Below are 21,069 nucleotides of genomic sequence, written 5' to 3'. Positions count from 1 at the left end.
ATTATGTTGACTAGTGCTGGAGTTTGTATGATGACGAACCCATCTAGACCAGGTTGTTTGTAGTACATTACTTTACCAAGTGTATGTTGGTTCTGAAGGAAATCTTCTAATTGTCCATCTGTTAGAGCCAAATCTTCATTAATCTTATTTATTTTTTCAAGTTGTGTTCTCGTGATTATATTGATATCATGTGATCTCATGCTGTCGATGTGTAATTCTAAAGGCACCCATGCCATTGGTCTCTTTTGTCCCCATGTAGACTGCTGCATTGCAAATGTTACCAGTTGATCAGTCAAAGCCTTGATCTCTGGATCATTACTGTTTCTGCTGTCGATGAAGAACACTCTATCAAGGAACATATGTTTTCTTTGTTCATGCCCCAAGAAAAGGTTTTCAATTTCTTGTTTGAACTTTTCTTTCTTTTCGTCTGCTTTTTCTTTCTGCAAAAGGAACAGAAAACGAGAAATGAATAGTTCAAAAAAATATCCCTAAATTTCTCATCAATTATAAGCTTGGAAATAATTGAAAACGGACCGAATTTTCAAAATTATAAGGTACTTTAAGACTTACTATTTAGTCCATAGCAGTTTTGTCGGATTGTGTGCTAGTGGTAGTATTACCACAGGGATTGGATATGCATCTATTGTAGGGGAGTCTTAGACTATATCCTGCCACTGGCTACACAGCTACTTTTGCATAGGTACTATTACTGTACTAAACATATGTAGTACTGGAAATTTACTTTCAACATTTAGTACCAATTCTTTACTTTAAAATCATTGTAATATTTAGGTACTTGTTTTTTACAGTACTTGATTTGTTCTAAATATTTAAGTACAGAAATATACAAAATTCCATGTTTGAAAATCATAATTTTAAAAGATTTGAAATTAAAAAACTTTCAAAATGCTGAAAATGTAACGGTTGTAACCAAAATTCTGTAGTACCTAAATTTCAAGTAAAAATTAGGTACTATAAAATACAGCTACCTCTTCTTCTTCTTTCAGTAACTTCCTCCTGTGGTTGGGAGCACATCAATTTCTTGATTTTACACAATGGGCTTATATTACACGGACTTATACAGCTACAATCACTTTGTTATTTCACAGTATAAAACGCAATTGCATATATTAAAAGACGATGGGCTTATTTTACACGGACGATATTAAAAGTTTTTCACTTTGATACTTCGCTAAAAATAGTCTAAAATCTAAAATGACACTGATTCAATTAAATATGACAAAAATTTTGAAGTAACAAAATAGTACTAAATATAAAAAGTAAATTTCCAGTACTACAGATTCTCAATACACAAATAGTACCTATGCAAAAATAGCTGTGTAGCATCATAGCGACAGCACACGGTAACTAGGGTCTTGTATCCTAGGCTAAATTGCAGAAGAGTAGCAAGGACACAAGAGATGCAGTGTGTAGGCCCACCGGTATGTTGATATGCCCTAGCATCTATCAACCTTGCCCCAGTTTTGGGTAAATAGTCAGCCAGTAGGAGTTGTAAGCCGGTTGATTTTACTTGTCTAGGAGAGAGAATTCTAACTAAACTGGGTAGATCACCACCACTCATCAGCTCAGCAATAAAACTGGTCTAGAGGATTGGAACCTTAACGACAAAACCCCTGGTCCTCCAAGTAGGGGTTATGCATGAGGCAAATAACCTTATCTTATAAAACAACATCTTATTACAGAAATCAACACAAGGAATCAACAAAAAGAAGGTACCCATGGGGAGACGGGCTGCACATGCATCAATTTGATTGTAGAAGGTGAAAGCCCAACTTGGGAGGCCTTGGACTGGAGCATGAATCTCAAGGATAAAAAAAGACCATTAAGATCAGCGCACGGAATGTGAGAACTATGTTCCAGGTCTCCAACATTGCCCAAGTTATAAGAGAGATGGGAAGGTACCAACTAGGAATATAAGGCATCAGTGAATGCAGGTGGACAGAGTCAGAAAACAATAGCACATAGGGTCATACAATCATCTACTCAGAAATGACAACCAACATACAGAAGGGGTGGTAATCATTATGGAATAGGAATGTAAAAAGAGCATGATAGAATGGGAATCTAAAAATGCGCGAATGATTAGAGCCCGCTCTAATTCAAGCTATGTCAAGACAACAATTATTCAGTGCTACTCGTCTACAAGCGATGCCGAAGAAGAAATCAAAGACGCTTATTATGAAACTCTTCAGGCTCAGATTAGCAAAACACCACCACATTATGTCCTTCTAATTATGGAAGATCAAAATGCTAAAGTTGGGAAAGTATATACAGAACATGAAAGAGCTATGGGAAAAGAAGATTATGGCGTAATGAATGAGATCGCAGAGAGACTGGCAAATATGTGTTCAACTAATGGAATAGTTATTGGAGGAACCCTATTTAAATAAAAAGATGTTATGATATGGTAATTATTATGTTTATTTATGTTGGCCTAATTTGTGTTGTATGGCCTGATAGTTGTTTACCAAATAATCTTATAACTGTGCAGTTTAGGAATCACTGGAACAATCACAGAATGATTAGAACTTTCTAGAATAATCCTTATAAAAGATGCGTAATTTAAACTTCTACGTTATTCCAGAAACTTCCGTTGTAACTTTCCAGGATTTTCCACAATGTTCCGTTCTAGCGTGTTCTAGAATAATCCGTCACAACTATATATATACAGACACTAAAGTTAAACTCTCATAATTAAACTTGGACATAGACATTGATAGACATTAGTATTCACAGCATTTGAATTGACACTTTTATTCTACAAACAACATCATACTGGATTGTGACCTCAGAAGTGAACGTAATATTCAGATTGGATTCCGAAAGATTTCCGGATACAGATTGGACTCATATTTTGACAGTTAAGTTGACAGTAATATTTGTGTAAAACTTTTTGTAAACTTTTGTATATTAAATATTGTTAAATTTTATTATTGATTTGTGTCTTTTGTTGGCTACAATTTAAAGGCGATTTCTGGCCGTAACAGAAATTGGGGGCTCGTCCGGGATCTTAAAAATATTTTATTCAAAATTTGTTTAGTATTTTTATTATTACTAGCCAACAAAATTCTACAAAATGGCATTTGATGCTGGTAAATTTTTGAAAACGCCAGACCTGGAGAGTTTTGATAATTTAAAGAAAGAGGAATTAGTGTTGCTTGCTAAACAATTGAAATTAGTTTTTAAAGTATCTATGAGAAAACAAATTATAAAAAATTTGGTTATTGACAAATTAGTTGAATCAGAAATTTTAGGTGAAGAGGCTCTTGATCTTAAGGTCGAAAATGTCGACGCCTTTAAATTAAAGCAGCTTGAATTAGAACATGAGTTTAAATTAAAACAATTGCAAGCAGAATTGGAAATGAAGGAAAGGTTAGAGATGGAGAAAACCAAGGAAAAACAAGATGAATTCAAATTAAAACAGGCAGAACTTGAAATGAGGGAACGGCTAGAGATGGAAAAACTGAAAATTGAAATGGTCAAAGAAGAAAGCAACACTAAAGTCCAGTCAAAATCAGATTATTTTGATGCAGCAAAAAATATACGTTTGGTTCCAAAATTTTGTGAAAAAACAGTCGATAAATATTTCCCACAGTTTGAGAAAATTGCTAATAATTTGAAATGGCCAATGCCGTATTGGACTACCATGCTGCAAAGTGTTTTTGAGGGTAAGGCCGCTGAAATATACGCTGCACTTCCATCAGAAAAAAGTTCTAATTATGACACGGTGAAACAGGAAGTTTTGAAAGCCTATGAGCTAGTACCAGAAGCATATAGACAGAAATTTAGATCTTATAAAAAGTTTGATTCACAAACATATGTGGAATTTGCTCGGGAAAAAGAAGATCTATTTGATAAATGGCTTACGTCAAAGAAAACAGGTAACGATTTTAATAACCTAAGACAACTGATGTTATTAGAAGAGTTCAAACAATGTGTTCATTTAGACTTAAAAACACATTTAGACGACAAAACTGTTGAGTCAATACATGAAGCAGCTGTTATTTCAGATAATTATACACTTTCACATAAAAGAAGTTTCAAGGGTCAAAATGTTAATACTTCCAGTGGAAATTACAAAAATCAAAGCACTGAGCATACTGATAGTAAGCCTGTTCCACATAATAAGAGTCAGTCCAGTTATAATATGTCTAGTTCAAAATTTGATACGTTTGAGAAGAAGTCACTGACTTGTGCTTATTGTAAGAAGATTGGTCACCTGATGGCTGATTGTTTTAGACTCCAGAAGAAGAATGAACGAGATATTAAGCCGAAGACCAGTGCTTGTACGACACCTTATATTACCAGTACATTGGAATGCCCTGCGCGTCAGGCTTTTAAGTCCAGTTTTTGTGATTATATGGAGGAATACAAACCCTTTATGTCTGATGGGTTTGTTGCTATTGTTGATGATACCACTCTTCAGCCTATTAAGATTTTACGGGACACTGGAGCTTCTCAGTCTTTATTGTTAGAAGGTGTGTTGCCTTTGTCCGAGAAGACTTCTGTTGGTGCCTCCGTTTTGTTACAAGGTGTAGAGTTGGGTTGTATAGATGTTCCTCTCCATCGAATTTATCTGAAGTCAGATTTGGTAACTGGACCAGTTGTTGTAGGTGTTCGTCCTAATCTCCCTGTTGAGGGTGTTACATTATTGCTAGGAAATGATCTAGCTAGGAACAAAGTGGTTGCTGAACCAATTGTTACCAGTGAACCGGTGGTGGATGTCAAATCACCTGAAGATGATGCTGAATTGTATCCAGCTTGTGTTGTTACTAGGGCGATGGCTAGAAAACAACAAGATGATAATTTGAAAGAAGACAAATTTGATTACATGGACCTTTCTGACACTTTTATAGCTGATATTGAAGATCCTGGTAACTCAGAAAAGGCCATTATAAAACCACCTAGTGTTAACAAGAATGTTATTATGCCATGGCCAGACGTTAACAGCCATTCATTAGACAGAAAGAATTTATCTGAAGAACAACATAAAGACCCTGAGGTTCTCCAGCTCAGCCTGAGAGCTCAACCACAGGACGAAGCAGACAAAGTGGCCAACTGCTATTACCATCAGGACGGCATTTTAATGAGGAAGTGGAGGCCTCCTGATGCTACCCCAGAGGAGGAATGGAGAGTGGTGTACCAAGTGGTGGTGCCTAAAGTTTATAGGCAAGAAATTATTGGTCTTGCCCATGACACCCCCTTGGCTGGCCACTTAGGTATCAGGAAGACTTGCCTTAAGATCTTGCAGCATTTCTACTGGCCTAAACTTAGAAATGATGTTGCAGAATACTGCAAATCATGTCATATATGCCAGGTTGTTGGTAAACCTAACCAGAAAATACCACCAGCACCACTTCTGCCTATTCCAGCCTTTGACGAACCTTTCAGCAGAGTTCTAATAGACTGTGTTGGACCTTTACCAAAGACCAAGACTGGAAATGCATATTTATTGACAATCATGTGTACATCTACCCGCTTTCCTGAAGCTATTCCGCTCAGAAATATCAAGACACCTACTATCGTCAAAGCTTTGATCAAATTTTTCACATTAGTAGGACTTCCTAAGTCTTTACAGTCCGACCAGGGATCAAATTTCATGTCAGGTTTATTTCAGCAAGTCGTATACCAGTTAGGGATTGCTCAGTACAGATCAAGTGCTTATCATCCAGAATCTCAAGGTGCCTTAGAACGTTTTCATCAAACATTGAAGAACATGATTAGAACTTTTTGTCTTCAATTTGACAGAGACTGGGATGATGGAGTTCACTTTCTACTTTTTGCAGTCCGAGAGGCTGTTCAAGAATCCCTTGGATTTAGTCCCTTTGAGTTGGTATTTGGTCATACTGTAAGGGGACCGTTAAAATTGATTAAGGAAAAGTGGCTTACTGAAAATACTGACTTGAATCTTTTAGACTATGTATCAAGATTTAAAGAAAAATTGTATACTGCTTGTCAAATTGCTCAGAAAAACTTAAAAAATGTACAGAACAAGATGAAAATATGGTATGATAAAGATGCCAGGGACAGAGTTTTTGAGCCTGGTGATAAGGTACTTGTATTTCTGCCAGTCCCTGGACATCCTTTACAGGCTAAATATTGTGGTCCTTATACATTAGAGAGTAAAATTAATGATTTGAATTATATTGTAAAAACTCCAGGTCGGCGCAAACAAAATAGAGTGTGTCATATTAATATGTTAAAACCATATTTTGAGCGTACTCATGAATGTGAGAGTAAACCAGTTGCCACTTTAGGCATGGTTAAATGTAAAAACAATCATGACAAACCAGATGTAATTGAACCAACTTTTAGTTGTAAAACTATGGAAGAGACAGTTAGATTGAAAAATTCAGAAATTTTGTCAAATTTAGATTCAAAACTTGCACATCTGTCTTTTGATCGTAGAGAAGAAATAAAAACTTTGGTATTTTCTTTTAAAAATCTTTTTCCAGATGTGCCAAACAAAACCACTGCTGTTTGTCATGATGTTGATGTAGGAGATGCTTCTCCAATTAAGCAACATCCTTACAGGCTCAATCCACTCAAACTTGAAGTTATGAGAAAAGAAATTAAATATATGCTTGACAATGATATTATTGAGCCGAGTAACAGTGAATGGAGCTCTCCTTGTCTCCTTGTGCCAAAACCAGATAAAACCTTTCGTTTCGTGACTGATTTCAGAAAAGTAAATTTAGTCTCAAAATCTGATTCCTATCCGATTCCAAGGATAGACGATTGTATTGACAATATTGGTCAAGCAAAATTTGTGAGCAAATTTGATTTATTGAAAGGTTATTGGCAAGTTCCATTGACACAGAGAGCTCGTGAAATATCAGCTTTTGTTACACCAGATGGCTTATTTCAATATACTGTAATGCCGTTTGGCATGAAAAGTGCACCAGCTACATTTCAAAGAATGATCAATAATGTTATAAAAGATTTAGACTGTTGTTATGCTTATATTGATGATCTAATTGTATGTAGTGATAGCTGGGAACAGCATTTAACACATTTGTATGATACTTTTGATAGATTGTCAAAATCAAATTTGACTGTTAATCTTGGTAAAAGTGAATTTTGTCAGGCCACTGTTGATTATTTAGGGCATACAGTTGGCCAAGGTCAAGTAAAACCTATAATGGCAAAAGTGGAAGCTATTTCCAAATTTCCACCTCCTACAAATAGAAAACAACTTATGAGATATTTAGGCATGATTGGATTTTACAGAAAATTTTGTTCAAATTTTGCTACTGTTGTTCAACCATTGACTCATCTTTTACGGAAAGATTCTAAATTTATCTGGAGCGAAAATTGTCAAAAAGCTTTTGAAAATAGCAAATCACTTTTAATTAATAGTCCAGTTCTGATTACTCCAGACTTTGAAAAACAATTTAAACTTGCCGTTGATGCAAGCGATGTAGGAATAGGAGCTGTTTTATATCAAGAGACAGATGATAATGTTGAAAAACCTATATCATATTTTTCTAAGAAATTAGATAAACATCAGAAAAATTATTCAACTATTGAAAAAGAGTGTTTTGCAATGTTGTCAGCACTTCAACATTTTGATGTATATTTGAATCCCACTGTATATCCTATTCTTGTTTATACTGATCATAATCCTCTCACCTTCATGCATAAAATGAGAAACAAGAATCAGAGGTTGACTAGGTGGAGTTTATTGTTACAGGAATATGATGTAATTGTAAAACATATTAAGGGTAAAGATAATGTAATAGCTGATGCTTTATCTAGAGCTTATTAAATCACTTTGTATATATTATGTATTTTTGTTCATATTATTCATGATAAGTTTTTGTTACACTAAAACTTCTTTTAAGGGGGGAGGTGTTATGATATGGTAATTATTATGTTTATTTATGTTGGCCTAATTTGTGTTGTATGGCCTGATAGTTGTTTACCAAATAATCTTATAACTGTGCAGTTTAGGAATCACTGGAACAATCACAGAATGATTAGAACTTTCTAGAATAATCCTTATAAAAGATGCGTAATTTAAACTTCTACGTTATTCCAGAAACTTCCGTTGTAACTTTCCAGGATTTTCCACAATGTTCCGTTCTAGCGTGTTCTAGAATAATCCGTCACAACTATATATATACAGACACTAAAGTTAAACTCTCATAATTAAACTTGGACATAGACATTGATAGACATTAGTATTCACAGCATTTGAATTGACACTTTTATTCTACAAACAACATCATACTGGATTGTGACCTCAGAAGTGAACGTAATATTCAGATTGGATTCCGAAAGATTTCCGGATACAGATTGGACTCATATTTTGACAGTTAAGTTGACAGTAATATTTGTGTAAAACTTTTTGTAAACTTTTGTATATTAAATATTGTTAAATTTTATTATTGATTTGTGTCTTTTGTTGGCTACAATTTAAAGGCGATTTCTGGCCGTAACAAAGACATACACAAAATTACATGGAATTCTCCCAACAAAAGGTACAATAATTAGATATACCACATCACCATAAATGGCAAATGGAGACGATCATTACTCAATACACGAGCATTTATAGGAGCAGATGTGAACACCAACCATCATTTAGTTATAGCTAAACTCCAACTAAAGCTGAAAAAGGTACCAGACAATAACAAACATGGGAGAAAGATCATCAATGTCAACCGTCTGAAAGAACCTGAAATCAAACAAAAGTTCGTCATTGAACACAGAAACAGATTTCGAGTATTAGATGAAATTGATCAAACTGAATACTGTTCCATTGAAAAGAAATAGGAAAACAACAAAAAGGTGTTTCAAAACACAAGTAAAAAGATCATTGGCTTCCGTTAGAGCAGCAATAAATTATGGTTAACATCAGACACATGGAAAGCAATCTAAGAAAGAGCACAACTCAAAGATAAGGCCCTCAGCACTAGCTCATCAAGGTTAAAGAAACAAACACAGAAAGAATATGCAGAGAAAGATAAGGTGGTAAAAAAAAGAGCTAGAAAAGATAAAGGAACCACCTTGCAGAACGAGCCGAAGAAGTAGAAAGGCTGATGCAAGAGCTGACTTAAGTACAGTCTACAAGATCACAAAAGAACTATGCGGACAATCAAAACAAACACCTCCAGTAAAGGACAAAACTAGAAAACAATCATTACAACTGACAGGGAACAGGCTGTATGTTGGGGAGGACACTTCAAGTCTGTTTTATATAGACCAGAACCAATAAATGAATAACAGGGAGCACGACAATTTGAAGATTTAGATATTAGCACTGACCCACCATCTAAAAAAGAAATAACATAGGCAATTCAATCCATGAAATCAGGAAAGGCAGCAGGCATAGATGAGAATCAAGCTGAACTAATGAAAGCTGACATCTACACAGCAACAATCATACATGTACTACATGATCTCTTCGAAGACATATGGGAGGAAATTAAAATCCCTGATGACTGGACAAAAGGTCTTTTTGTAAGATTAACCAACATAGATGATCTTGGGAATTGGGACAACTGGAGAGGGATAACCTTACTCTAAATCTCCAGTAAAGTGTTTTACAGAGTACTGTTAAACAGGATAGACTCTGGACTAGATGACAGGTTAAGACAGGAACACGCTGGGTTAAGAAAAGCTTAGAAACATCATTGAGCAGTGTAAAGAATGGAAGACACCTCTATATATCAACTTTATTGACTTAAAGAAAGCTTTCGAAAGTTTACACAGATAAACCCTTTGGACAATCCTTTTATCATATGGAGTACTACACAAGATTGTAACACTGATAAGATGCTTTTATACCAACTTTGAATGTGATGCAATACTCAACAACGAGTAAACTGACTGGTTTGAAGTAAAATCTGGAGTATGACAGGGCTGCATGATCTCATCCATCTTATTCCTGGTTGCCCTTGACCGGGTGAGGCGCAGACCACCAGTGACAAAAAAAGAAGCATCGCATGGTTAATGTTTACAACCCTAGAGGACCACGACTTTGCTGATGATATAGCACTCCCGTCATCAAAACAAGATTATATGCAGGAAAAGACAGATCGGATCATCCATTTTGCAAGCCAAATTGGACTAGATTTGAACGCAAAAAAGACCCAAGAACACAACATCCTACTTATGACTTTAAGCGGAGGGCACAGAAATCCAAATGGTAGATAAATCTACTTATCTGGGAACTTTGGTTAGTACAGAAAATCTAACACAAAAAGATATTAAAAGTAGGCTAGCCAATGCACGATCTGCTTTTAAAGACTACGACCCATTTTGAAGTCCAAACAATACAACAGGAAAATTAAGATCAGGCTATATAACAGTCATTTCAAATCTGTCTTCCGTATGGAAGTGAATGCTGTAGAGAAACGAAAACAGATATGGGATCGCTCTCAAGTTTCAACCACAATTGTCTCAGGCGAATCTGTAAAATGTCCAGACCAAACCGGATTTCAAATGAATATCTCATAGAAATGAACAAATCCACATGTACCTTAGACAGCTCTTAGATGGAGAAGAGACCAAGAGGAAGACCAAAAACCACCTGGCGTAGAAAGATTGAAGCTGAACTGATTGAGCTTGACATGACCAAGGGAGAAGCAGAAACAAAGGCTAAAGACAGAGCTGCTCTCAGTGGATGACGACCTAAGGTGACCTTGTGCTCCGCCAGAAGTGAAGAGAATAGGTAGGTAGGTAGTTTGTCAGAATAATTTTTAAGTACTCATGAGTGCAACATATGTACGGTATTTTTTGTAAAGGTAGAATCAACAAATTTGACCAAAATACTAGTATATCTCTGAGGATATGCAAAACAAAACAAACGTAACATTCATATAGCTCGCCCAGTTCGACAATGACAGTAAATACAGTGCAACAATCATATTTGATATCATTTCCTATTAGAAAAAGGTGTAACACGTAAGATATTTTAAATAATCTACGTGATAGCAAATTCGTATCAAATTGTTTTTTTCTAATTTTGATAGTCAATAAAAAAACGTTCTGAGCCACAACTTCGAACTTAGACATTGTCTTTAATAACTTGGTGTAAATTCAATTCATTGTCATTTAAATTGTCGATTTTGATTGGTCTGCTCGAGAAGGTGACATTCGAAAATTGTCTCCCGTTCAGCCATGGGATAGAGTTAATGAACACTCTTGTATTATCCAATCAAAATCTGGCATTTTAAGTAAGGTGAGGTATATTAATTAACATTGTCTTCTTGAAACAGAAAAATTCCATTTGGAACATTTTTTCCCTATATGTTAAATAAACCAATCTAATAGTTTCAAATATTTCTTACAAAAAGGAACGAAAGATACCATAGGGACAGTCAAACTCATAAATCCGAAATAAACTGACAACGCCATGGCTAGAATTGAAGAAGACAAACAGACAAACAATACTACACATGATACAACATAGAAAACCAAAGAATAAACAACACGAACCCCACCAAAAACTAGGGGTGATCTCAGGTGCTCCGGAAGTTTAAGCAGATCATGCTCCACATGTGGCACCCGGTAAATAGTCTAATTCGGTAGGTCACACATGAAAGGGAAGGGGATTGCAGTTACGACGTAAGGAACATATCCGATATCATTTGTGAAACGGTTATTCCATAACGGTCGACCAACTCGTGATGGCGTCCGTAAAATTTACGAAGGGATGATTTTAACTTCACCATTTGGAACTCTTGGTTGAATAGCTTTCTTACAGCATTCATAAAAATGCATAGGGATATCAATATAGAACACATAATAGCATAATGTAGTAGAGAAAATATAATGCAACAAATATCCTTTAGAGAAGAAATTCTACTTTTTGTGCTATATTCACATTTCTTGATTAATGTGATAAAATATATCTCCTCACTAGTGAAATATCTGTTCTCGTCAACTGATTCGTCGTAATGTGATCATGACGTCAAAATGGCTTGGTTTCTTCTGAATTATAATACTATGGACGTCATGAAAAAAAAACAAAAATGCCTGATAACGTCATATATAACAAAAAACTATCATTTAAAAAATCTTTGTTGAATAAGAAATACAATAATTAGAGAAATATAGATTCTTACACTGCAACAAGTGTATTACGATATTTCTCCACTCGAGACAGTTAAATTTTATTATTTAAAGCGCGAGGCTTGCCGAGCCCTTTAAATAATAAAATTTAACTGTCGAGAGTGGAGAAATATCGTAATACACGAGTTATAGTGTCGGAATCTGTTTCTCTAATGCTTTTTATCGTTCTTTTTTCAAAGATTTTTAGAAAATTGTGCTCTTTATACGCGACGTCATCAGGCAAGGTCGCCTTTTTTCATGACGTCACAATAGGAAAATTGAGAAGAAAACAAAACATTTTGACGTCATAATCAAATTTCGACTAATCATTTGCCGAGAACAAATTTTTCACTAGTGAGGAGAACTATTTTTCTCACACCGGTCAGGAAATGTGAAAAAAGCACAAAAATTAGAGAAACAGATTCCACCAGTTTAACATGTGAATAACGATATTTCTCCTCTCTCAACAGTTTATTTTTTTAATCATCAAAAAACCTCGACAAGCCTCGCGCTTTAAATAATAAAATTTCCCTGTATCGAATGGAGACATATTGTGATACACGTGTTGCAGTAAAATAATCCATATTTATATGTTCTTTTTCTTAGTAAAAAAATAAAAATATTTGACGAATTATCAGCAGATTTCAGAGTTCAAGTAATCACTTTCGGTCCTCGTCCGACTGGCAGTAAAATTCTTGCCTAATTGAGGTGTCCATTGTGGCTGTGAGTGATTTATAAATGCAAATCTACGTCTAGTTCAAAGGAGGTCGTCATGTCTTACTCTTACTTCACTAGGTTAATATGTGTGGCTCCATGTTTGCATCTATTTAAGATTGTTTTTGGCTTTAAGTAGTTCTCTATTTTGTAAAGGTGTAATAGGTTTGTCATTCACTAGTACTTTTTATTGAATGTTTTGTATTTTCCTGTTGTCTTTTAACATAAGCATACCAAGGACGATAATTATTATTTAAAATAAACAAATGAAATATGATAACATACTGTAGTGCAACTATCACTGTGTGTTGCTGCAAATAGAACCATAGGCATAATATTATCACCTTCCGGACAGTATGTTAAGATTGAGTTGATCCAATGCATAATTGTTGCTGAAATATAAAATGATTCATTTATAATAGGTATCAGCTAGAAAACACACAACGGTCATACATTAGCACAATTCATCTTAACCTTTGAAAGATAGAATGATATTACAATTATAACTGACTATTAAGCTAGCGAACGAGAAGAAAACGCGCCAACATGATCATGCCTAAAAAAACTGGCAAAAAAACGAAACGTACTAATAAATCAATTGACTTTAATTCCCAGTAGGTAGATGAAATGCAGTTCCATTTTAACACAGACAAAATTAGTTAGTTAATCGTGTAATTTATACAACTTTTTTAAAGCCGGGCATCTAAAATTCTTTTTATTAAATCCTTTTTTATCCCTGATTAGAGATGGGTTTGTTGTCGTTATAATGATGAAACAATTAATATCAACAGTTCACATTAAACTAGTGTAGCGATACAATTACATCTTTAAGCTTAATATATGTACGACTGAAAGGAAAAGATAAAAAATGTAAGATTTCCTGTAGAAATAAAAGCTGATAACCCTTATATGCAGTGTTTGCCAAAGTACTTGTCTAGCTAGTTTTTTTTTCTTATTATTCAAAAGTAAATAGTATTTCTGGTAATTTATTTATTGTATTTCGATATATAAGAAGAATATTAAATATAAGAGTAACACACAAATAGAATGAAAAACGATTTGACATACATATTTTGGTTAATCTAAACGACAATTTATTTTAATCCAAGCCTATGTAAAATAGCTATATAAATATCCCGTAAAACTTTCCCACAATATACAAATGATAGGCAACTGCATAGCTCTAAGGTTGCCTTTACCCAAAGAATCAGGTGTGAAAAGTAACGACTTTTTTTTTAATTGAGATCCACAGTTAGGCTATAATGACCCTACACCCTTCCAACTTTAATTCATAAAAATATCCCTACGACAAAGCTTTTGTCCCCACTATGTACAATTGATAGGCAACTGGCTAAGGTTGTCTGAACCCAAAGAACCAGGTGGTTAAAGTTCCTTTTTTTTTTAAATTGAGGTAAACAATTGGGGTTGGGTGACCCTTTCACCTCCCAACTTTAATTCATAAAAAAAGTCCCAACGGCAAAGCGTTTGTTCATACTTAGAAAAAAATAATAGGCAATTACCTAAGGTTGCATGGACTCAGAGACCAAGGTGAATAAAGTAACAGATGTTTTTTTAAATGGGATCCAAAGTTGAAATAAGTTGACCCTACCACCTCAAAATTTTAATTCATAAAAAAAAGTCCAAACAGCTTAGCTTTTGATCCCTTTAGGTGCAAATGATAAGCAATTGCCTAAAGTTGCGTGGACCTAAAGAAACAGGTGGGTAAAGTTACAAAATTTCTTTAACTGAGGTCAAAAGTTGGGGTGTGATCATTCTACCACCTCCAAATTTAATTCTTATAAAAGTCACTACGGCAAGGCGTTTGTCCCCACTAGGTACAAATGATAGGCAATTGCCTAAGGTTGTGTGAACCCAGGTCATAAAATTTTTTTTTTTTTATTGAGGCTCAAAATTGGGCTGGGTGACCCTTCCACCTCCCGAGTTCAATTCATAAAGAAATCCCTGCGGCAAAGCTTTTGTCCCCACTAGGTACAAATGATGGGCAATTGCCAAAGATTACCTGAACCTTAATACCCTGGATTAAAAAGTTACTAATTTGATTAACTGTCATCAGTAACGACATATCAAAATTTTAAAATCTTTTGTTGAACGGTTCATGACTAAATGTACGGACAATATTTGTCTGTCGCACGCCCGGCAGCTCAACCGACCAGCCAGCCGCCCGCCGTACATGCTCAAATCAATAACCGAATTTTTTGTCGAAAATACGGTTAAAAATTAGGATATAATGGGTTGTGCAAACCACAAATGTGATTCGCATGCAGAAGTTCCGGAACTTCACAATTTCTATCTTTCTTCCAGGCAACTTTAGGCAATTACCTACCATTTGTACCTAGTGGAGACAAAAGCTTTGCCGTTAGGATTTTTTTATAAACTAAGGAAGTGAGGTGTAAAAAGTTCAATTTCGTTACCCATATAAGGCTTCGGGTCAAGACAACCCATCATGTGTACCTAATGCACGGGGGGGGGGGGGGGGGGGGGGGGTCTCAACATGGGATTTTGGGTACAGGTGTGCAGCTGGGATTTTAAAAACACCCCCCATTCATATATTGAATAATTGTGAAATCCCTACCTATACATATATTTCACAGCGAAATCATAACCCATTCATATATTTATGACCCATTGATATATCACAATCGGTCAATTACTACCTATTGATATATTTCCTCGGTAAAATTGCACCCCATTGATATATTTGACGGATCAAAAAAGGGACCCATTCCAGCGGCACATATGTATATACCTTTATATAGGAAGAGACCCCCCCCCCCCCCCCCCCCCGTGACCTAATGTGGACAAAAGCGCTTTGCCGTGCGGATTATTTTTTGATACCGGATTCCAACCTTGGGCCTCAATTTTAGACGATTTACCACAACTTTGGACCTCAATTTAAATAGTTGGTTCACTTTCACCAATGTGATCTTGGGTCTAGGTAACTTTAGCCAATCGCATATCCTTAGTTGCCTTGAATGGACAAAAACTTTGTCGTTGAGATTTTTTTATGAATTAAAGAAGGCAGGTGTATGGGTAACTTCGAATTTAGACCTCAATTTAAAAAGTTCCGTGACTTGACACAACTGGATCTTTTGGTCAAGGTAATATGATTAGGCAATTTCCTATCATATCCCCCTAGTGTGTTTAAATGCTCTGCCGTACGGAATTAGATTAGACAAAAGCTTTTCCGTTGGGATTTTTGTATGAATTAAAAAAGAAAACTGGTAGGGTCACCCCATCAAAAATTTGAGCCCCAATTAAGAAAGCTCCGTACCTTCACCGACTGAAATCTTTGGGTTTAGGCAAACTTCTGCAATTACAATTCATTTTTGCCTAATGTGGACAAAAGCTTTGCCGTATGGAATAGTTTAATAAAAAAGAAGGGAGGTGGTTGGGACACCCTATTCAAACTTTGGATCTCAATATAAAAAGTGACGTTATTTTATCCATCTTGGTCTTTGGGTCCTGGCAACCTTAGGCGATTGCTTATCATTTCATTCTGATACAGAATTGTGTAAATGTTCGTAATATTTCCCAACATTTACAAAATATTTACTGTTCGCCAACGTCGCCAACATTTACAAAATCATTATTGTTTGCCAACGTCGACAACGTCACCGACATTTACATATTCGTTACTGTTCGCAAACGTCGCAAATATTGCCTACATTAACGAAATTATTACTATTCGCCAACGTCGCCAACATCGCTCGCATTTACAAAGTGTTAGTCATTACTGGTCTCTTGTGGAGAGTTTTCTCATTGGCAATCATACCACATCTTCTTTTTATATGTACAACAACTTTAACTTTAATTTGAACTTTAACTAATAGATAGCGGTACTCATCTAAAGCGCATTACACGAACGACATATGGAAATCTGTTTTAAAAGAGAACTTTTTTTTCCAAAATGGTCACGTGGTTTCAACTCATAGTAGTAATGGGATAACCAAATAAAAGAAGGATATGACCACATCAAATACTGAAACAAACACATCATTTAGGGTAAAATCGTCAAATTTTGAAACATCATTCATAATGTAAAAGCCATATAAAGAATTGACAAATCATCATTAAGAAATAACAAAACCACATGTAATGAAACAACTTCGTATATCACATACACATCAAGTAATGTTAAAACCACATTGCCTAATGACATAACCACATAAAAATAATGGTAAAACTACATCGAGTAATGACAAAACCATAGGGGGCCCGGCCCCCCTCTTTTTAGGAAAAAATTTGGTTGCTTATATAGGGAATCATTGAAGCGTGACTGGAGCAGGCCCCCTCTTAGGTCAGTCAGTGGGCCCCCACTTATGAAAATTTCTGGATCCGCCACTGTATCATGCAATATCGAAATATCATTATGTTATGGCTTTCATATTGAGTTATGTTAAAACATCATTATGTAATATGAAAACCCCACCTGTCAACCAAGATGGCTGTATATGCCCATTTCGTGTTTAGAATTGTAACAAATTTCGATTTGCCAATTTATTGATTTTTGATGAAACTAACCTAGGTACATTAGTTTCTTTCCCCTACTTATATATTTTCCTGAAAATTGAGAAATGGGTCACGACAATTTTGAGCCCTTTATTTTTGAATAATATAGAAATATCAGAGTCTAACAAATAAGGTATGTTGATTTTTACATTTATTCTATGCATTTCGTGATAATATGAAAGTATATTTAACTATTTCAATGCTGTTTATGTGAACTTGAGACAATGACAAATATTGCCAATCTGACAATTGTTTATTTTCGAAAATACGAACTTTATTCATTACTTGTGTAAATCCTTACAATGATTGTTTTCTATATTTGCACACCTATGTTTATGTTTTTATGAATGATTTGAACATTTTTATTGGTATAAACTCATGATGATTGCATTTTCTTTGTAGTCAATTTTATCTTACTGTTTATACTTTGGATCCAATCACTTCACTGTAACTTGGAATATTTTGGAATTAAATTGAGGTGTGAATTGTGTTACTATATTCATTACAACTGATAATGGCCAACTTGGAAAAATAGGACATTGGGGTAAATTTCAAGATTTTACTATGATTTCGAAAACCGCTGTAATTCAGTGGTTGTCGTTTGTCGTTTGTTGTTTGTTACATGTTTGTTTTTCGGTCATTTCCTGTACATAAAAAAGGCCGTTAGTTTTCTCGTTTGAACTGTTTTACGTTGTCATTTCGGAGCCTCTTATAGCTAACTTAGCAGTATGGGTTTTGTTCATTGTTGAAGGCCTTACGGTGACCTATAGTTGTTAACTTTTTTGTTATTTTGGTCTCTTGTGGAGAGTTGTCTCATTGGCAATCATACCATATCTTCTTTCATTTTTTTATATATAAATAGACAAAATATGACAGGACAAAAATGTTTAGAATGTTGAACTCTACTATTTGTTCTATATGTCAAAACCGTTTTAAGACTTGTTGGAGTAGTTTCCCTAAATTGAAAACAAAATACTTATTTTTCTCAGTTTAGCTTATTATCATGAATATCTTGAAAACTATAACATGTATAATAAATAGAGAAAACTCTAAAAAAAAAGTTGTGTTTGTGTTTTTGCCATAGATCTTCATTAGTATTAATATATATTAAAGTGGTACCTAACACTACAGGAAGATAACTCTGTAAAATAAGCTAAAATCATGTTGTTAGGGGAATATGAAGCTTCTCAATGATCAAAATTAGTGTTTGTCGAACTGCTATATTACCAGTGTAATATTTCTGACCAAATGGTTGGTTCAAATTTTTATATTTTTGTTTAAGGGTCAAAGGTAATACTTTGTCAAAATGTTATGAAAATTCAACAAGCAAAATTGATTTTAGCGAAGGTGTTGGGTACCACCTTAAGATAAAAAGTTATGCAATGTGTACATGTCATATCTATGTTGGCGAACATGGGTACTGTTAAGAATGATGGCGAAGTTGGCGAACAGGGGTACTGTTCAGATTGTTGGCGACATTGTCGAACAGGGCTACTGTTTAGAAAGTGTGCGACGTAGGAGACGTTCGCGAACAGGGGTACTGTAAAGAATATTGTTGAAGTTTGCAAATAGGGTTACTGTTCAGAATGTGAGCAACGTTGGCAAACAGGGTTACTGTTCAGAATGTTGGCAACGTTGGCGAACAGGGGTACTGTTCAGAATGTTGGCATCGTTGGCGAACAGGGTTACTGTTCAGAATGGTAGCAACGTTGGCAAACAGGGGTACTGTTCAGAATGTTTTCGACGTTGGCGAACAGATTTTTTTTTTCAGAATGTTGGCAATTTTTGGCGGACAAGGGAACTGTTCTGAATGTTGGCGAAGATGGCAAAGTTGACGAACAAGGGTACAAGCAGCCCTTTTCACAAAAAAATCTTTAGTGTTAAATGTATCGTACCTCTGAAATACTCCTCACCAATTAACTAAATATTTTTATCGTAAGATTAATTTTACACTTTTTTGTGTAATCAGTTCTGTTTACCGAGATCTAGATAAAAGAGATATCATTATCTCGATAAAACGTAATTGTTATTTGATTTATTAAATTGATATATGGGACAAGTAAATCGAAAGCTAAACTTTCTCAGATTATTATGCCGTTTATCAGGTTATCATCTCCCCTTATTAATTTACAGTTTTGTTGAATTAATTTAAAATTACGTTTAGGACATCCTTGAAGATTTCGAAAAAATGCAGGCTAATGCCGCTACAAGGCAGCACTCGCACTTGCATAGTGGAAAGGGAATAATATAGGTTGCAAAACATGATTTCCAATTCACTATAAATAAATATTTTGAAACTTATCTGAAATTAAGGATGTACTTAGGTGAGGTTAGGTCAAAATTAATAAATTAAGAAGTTGAAATTGATACTATAAGCTGGTAGAGCATCAACTAAGGATAAAAATAAGTTAAAAATATTGATAGCATAGCCAGACATTAGTAGTGGTTTTGCTAATTAATATTCATAATATGTAAATGAGAATTGTACCACGTGATAGTAGTTTGAACTGGACTGGCTTGATAGGCTTGATATCATTAAAATCTTAAAAACACGGATATTATAAGTTGCCCGTCACAGAGTCCTTATTTACAATCACTTTGATAGTTCCGTAAAGTTGTCAAGCGGTCAAAATCAATACAATGAACGCGAATTTAGTGAATTTTTCGTGCTTTCGTGAGTTTATTCTTCTTGAAATAGTGACATTTTAATTTTACGTGGGAACCTAGAGTTCAACGACTACACATACAAGGTTTGGACTTATGGAACGCCATGACTGCCTTATGTTAATGATCAGCATTATATTCAGTGCTCACAACATTATATTAAGTGTTCACACCATTATATGCAGTGCTCACAACATTATATAAAGTGTTCACAACATTATATTAGGAGCTCACAACATTATATTAAGTGCTCACAACATTATATTAAGTGCTCACAACATTATATTAAGTGCTCACACCAATATATAAAGTGCTCACAACATTATATGCAGTGCTCACAACATTATATGAAGTGCTCGCAATATTATATTAAGTGCTCACAACATTATATTAAGTGCTCACAACATTATATTAAGGGATCACAACATTATATAAAGTGCTCACAACATTATATGCAGTGCTCACAACATTATATACAGAGCTCACAGCATTATATGCAGTGTTCACAACATTATATTAAGTGCTCACAACATTATATTAAGTGCTCACAACATTATACGCAGTGGTCCAAACATTATATGAAGTGATCACAACATTATATGAAGTGATCACAACATTATATGAAGTGCTCACAACATTATACGTTTTTTGTTGTATGATGAGATTGATGTATGATGAGATAAATGAATGATGAGATCATTCGGTAAACTTCGTTTTTTAGCGGAAATTACCGAATCCATAATTGGTAAATTACGGTAAATTAATGCCCAGCAAACAAATTTAAACAGTTATTGTTATATGTTATCATGTTAAGGCAGTATACAATTGTTGAGATTATCGCGGGAACATAACTTTTAAATGTAATGGCTGAACAGTTGTTGTAATATCGTTGCCTTTAACTATCATCTATAACAATATTTAAAACTGATTGAAATAAGTAAGTTAAGAAGTATGATCAATTTAACACAAATTTATTCCACACCATGCAGGGCATTTTAAATTTATTTTGAGGATCAGTTACACCATATTCACAACTTAATATGTATATGTATTTAAGTGTTTATTAAATTGCTTCGCCGA

The sequence above is a fragment of the Mytilus trossulus genome, chromosome 7, assembly GCF_036588685.1.
Source record: "Mytilus trossulus isolate FHL-02 chromosome 7, PNRI_Mtr1.1.1.hap1, whole genome shotgun sequence".
NCBI lineage: Eukaryota > Metazoa > Mollusca > Bivalvia > Mytilida > Mytilidae > Mytilus > Mytilus trossulus.
The sequence above is the reverse complement of the archived record's forward strand: the minus strand, read 5'-3'. Positions refer to the sequence as shown.